We start from the raw sequence: 4,998 nt of genomic DNA, 5'->3' as shown, positions 1-4,998 counted from the left end.
CATTTTAATAGGTTAAAGTGTTATCCTGCATCATGAAATATATCAAATTATTCATGTCACACTCTAACATATATTTCGAATCACAGACTATTAATTTTGTTCACCTAGAAATTTTTTTACAAGTTTCCCAGTTTCCCTGATGACATGAAGCCGGTATTTAGCTCATGTGGACTTATTTCTTAGCCAGTTCCCCCAAATTTTAATATAAATAACAAATACCCTAAATTCGGCACCACATTTTCTGCGCTTGTTTTCCGGTTAAGAATCTCCTGTTAGCTTCTAACATAGATTGTCTTCATTAGTGTATAAGACTATTGGAGATGCCATATATCTTCTTCGAGTTCATCACGAGTGAGCAAATATGAACTACGAGCCCAGTATATTTTATACTTATGGCTTGAAAGCTCCTATTTGCACAACTAGAGACTTGGATTAAAAAAATTCTCAAGGGGTCTTAGAGATGGAAGGTAGACATTATTCGAATTATATATTTTTCAACTTTTTTTTCTTTTTCTATCTGAAAAAGTGATACAGTCAAGGAATATGACAAAATCATCCTCCACCCCCCAAAATGGTGAATGAGGTAAAGATGAACGCAAAAGGTGACTATAATAACAACTACACCCCCTACGAGTAAAGGAAGAAAGGCATGCCCTTCATCTATATTGATGGACTCAAAATAAAAAGGAACCAACACTACTAGCCTTAACCACATAAGCTGGGAAAATATAGCAAAACTCACCCTAAATTTAAGACAATATCTATGCTCTCGTATCAACACAAACATAGAGTTACAAGACTCATTAACCTGTCCTGCATCAATTCTACCAAGTAATTAGATGTTAGTAATTTGCACGTGAACCATCCTTATAGATGTTAGTAATTAGATGTAACTTTATAAAATATCTTAATAATATTGACAAATTGCATATTAAAATGCCAAAATAATTATTCTACGAATATATTACAAAAGTCCAGGCAAATGCCATACATACTAATGCACAAATACATATCTCAAAAAAAATGCACAAATACCAAAATATAAAAAAGGAGCGCATAAGCTGAGAAACTAACGGCATCAACAACATAACAATAGAGACTAAGAATAAATTCAATATTTCGCCCTGACCTTGCGACCACCATAGGATATATACGATTTGTACAACTAGAAACTCGGGTAAAAAAAAATCTTCAGATGTCAAAGATAGAGGAAAGGCATTATTCGAATTCCTATTTCAATTTACTTCTTTTATTACCTAAAAAAGTGGCAAAGTCAAGAAAGATGACAAAATTATCCACCTCATCCCGAATTGGCGAATGAGGTAAAGATAAGCGCAAAAGATGACCATAATAACAACTACACCCCCTACGAATAAACGAAGAAGGCATGGCCTTCATCTATATTGATGGACTCAAAATAAAAAGGAACCAACACTACTAGCCCTAACCATATAAGCTGGGGAAATAATGCAAAACCCACCCTAAATTTAAGACTATATTTATGCTCTCGTATCAACGCACACATAGAGTTACGAGACTCATTAACCCGTCTTGCATCAATTCTACCAAGTAAAATTGATGCCAAAAGAAATAAGACCGGGAGACCTACTAAAACACCAAAGGATGCACACCAATGAAATGGAAAGAATCCAAGTTCTAGAAATTGAGTAAGAAAAACAAACAACTTCCTATTATTTTTTACATTAGGGTTCGTCGTGCATACTCTCTGTGCGTTCATCGTGCGTGCACTGTGCGTTCACCATCCGTGCACTGTTCGTTCATCTTGCGTGCACTATGAGTTCATTTTGCATCTTTATTATTTTTGACATCCATGTTTATAGGAGTGTGGAGAATCCATTCATATATTTATAAATCCAATGTATCAACGGCTCAAATCTAATCCTATTTTTCACTAGAGAGAAACTTTGCACGTGAACCATCCATCACCCTTATAGATGTTAGTAATTAGATATAACTTTATTAAATATCTGAATATTGACAAATTGCATATTAAAATGCCAAAATAATTATTCTACTAAACTATTACAAAGTCCAAGCAAGTGCCATACATACTAACACAGAAATACCTATTACAAGCAAGTGCCATACATACTAACACAGAAATACCTATCTAAAAAGTAAAAGAATAAAAAACTAATGCTCAAATACCAAAATATAAAAAAGAGAACATAAGCCGAGAAACTAACGGCATCAACAACATAACAATAGATTGACTAAAAATAAATTCAATATTTCGCACTGACCTTGCGACCTCCATAGGATATATATGATTTGTACAACTAGAGACTCGGGTAAAAAATAATCTTCGGATGTCAAAGATAGATGGTAGGCATTATTCGAATTTCTATTTCAATTTACTTCTTTTATTACCTAAAAAATTGGCAAAGTCTAGAAAGATGACAAAATTATCCTCATTGCGAAATGGCGAATAAGGTAAAGATAAGCGCAAAAGGTGACTATAATAACAACTACACCCCCTATGAGTAAAGGAAGAAAGACATGGCCTTCATCTATATTGATGGATTCAAAAGAAAAAGGAACCAACACTACTAGCCCTAACCTTATAAGCTGGGGAAATATAGCAAAATCCACCCTAAATTTAAGACAACATTTATGCTCTCGTATCAATGCCGCACGCAAAGAGTTACGAGACTCATTAACCCGTCATGCATCAATTCTACCAAGTAAAATTGATGCCAAAAGAAATAATATCGCGAAACATACTTTAAACACCAAAGAATGCACACCAATGAAATGGAAATAATCTAAATACTAAGAAATTGAGCAAGAAAAACAACCAACTTCCTATTATTTTTTACATTAGGGTTCGTAGTGCATACTATGTGCGTTCATCGTGCGTGCACTGTGCGTTCATCGTGCGTGTACTGTGAGTTCATCTTGCGGCTTTATTATTTTTGACATCCATGTTTATCGGAGTGTGGAAAATCCATAGATATATTTATAAATCCAATGTATTAACGGCTTAGATCTCATCCTATTTTTCACCTGAGAGAGACTTTGCACATGAACCATCGCTTATAGATTTTAGTAATTAGATGTAACTTTATGAAATATCTGAATATTGACAAATTTCATATTAAAATTCCAAAATAATTATTCCGCTAATCTTAGGGCCGAATTTTGGGCTGTGCAAGCTAGGCTACAGCACAATGTCCCAAATTTTAGAGGACCCAATATTTAATTTTTACTTAGCTAGTTAAGACATTAAAAAATAAAAAGTTTGCAATCAGTAATAAAGGATTCTAAATGGAGAAATGGTAAAAATGCAAGTTTATTGTATTTCATACTGGAGAGCAGATGTTTAAATCCAAGATTACCCTTTTGGTAGGGTCGCAATTATTTACAAGAACGGGGCCACAAAAATCTAAAAACCGACCATAAATTTGACTAATCTATTACAAAGGTCCAGGCAAGTTCCATACATACTAATTCACAAATACATATCTCAAAAATAAAAATGAAATAAAAATGAAAAATAAAAAACTATTGCACAAATAAGGAGAATATAAGTCGAGAAACTAACGGCATATTTCACCGTAACCTTGGTAAAAAAAAAAATCTTCGGATGTCAAAGATAGATGATAGTCATTATTCGAATTTCTATTTCAATTTACTTCTTTTATTACCTAAAAAAGTGGCAAAGTCAAGAAAGATGACAAAATTATCCTCCTCATCCCGAAATGGCGAATGAGGTAAAGATAAGAGCAAAAGGTGACCATAATAACAACTACACCCCCTACGATAATAACAACTACACCCCCTACGAGTAAAGGAAGAAAGGCATGACCTTTATCTATATTAGACTCAAAGGAAAAAGGAACCAACACTACTAACCCTAACCATATAAGCTGGCGAAATATAGAAAAACCCACCCTAAATTTAAGACAATATTTATGCTCTCGTATCAACGCACACACAGAGTTACGAGACTCATTAACTCGTCCTGCATCAATACTACCAAGTAAAATTGATGCCAAAAGAAATAAGACCGCGAAACCTACTAAAACACCAAAGGATGCACACCAATGAAATGGAAAGAATCCAAATTCCTAGAAAGTGAGTAAGAAAAACAAACAACCTCCTATTATTTTTTACATTAGGGTTCGTCGTGCATACTCTCTGTGCGTTCATAGTGCGTGCACTATGCGTTCATCTCGCTTCTTTATTATTTTTGACATCCGTGTTTATAAGAGTGCGGCGAATCCATTGATATATTTATAAATCGAATGTATCAATGGCTCAGATCTCATCCTATTTTTCACATGAGAGAAACTTTGCACGTGAACCATCCATCACCCTTATATATAGATGTTAGTAATTAGATGTAACTTTATTAAATATCTGAATATTGACAAATTGCATATTAAAATGCCAAAATAATTATTCAACTAATCTATTACAAAAGTCCAAGCAGTGCCATACATACTAATGCAGAAATACCTATCTAAAAATGAATAGATTAAAAAACTAAAGCACAAATACCAAAATATAAAAAAGGAGAACATAAGCCGAGAAACTAACGGCATCAACAAAACAATAGATTGATTAAGAATAAATTTAATATTTCGCCCTGGCCTTGCAACCTCCATAGGATATATACGATTTGTACAACTAGAGACTCGGGTAAAAAGAAAATCTTCGGATGTCAAAGATAGATGGTAGGCATTTATCGAATTTCTATTTCAATTTACTTCTTTTATTACCTGAAAAAGTTGCAAAGTCAAGAAAGATGACAAAATTATCCTCCTCATCCCGAAATGGCGAATGAGGTAAAGATAAGCGCAAAAGGTGACTATAATAACAACTATACCCCCTACGAGGAAAGGAAGAAAGGCATGGCCTTCATCTATATTGATGAACTCAAAAGAAAAAGGAACCAACACTACTAGCCCTAACCATATAAGTTGGGAAAATATAGCAAAATCCACCCTAAATTCAAGACAATATCTATGCTCT

Source organism: Ipomoea triloba, chromosome 11 (assembly GCF_003576645.1).
Source record: "Ipomoea triloba cultivar NCNSP0323 chromosome 11, ASM357664v1".
In the NCBI taxonomy this organism is placed as follows: Eukaryota; Viridiplantae; Streptophyta; class Magnoliopsida; order Solanales; family Convolvulaceae; genus Ipomoea; species Ipomoea triloba.
Note: the sequence above shows the minus strand (reverse complement) of the source record.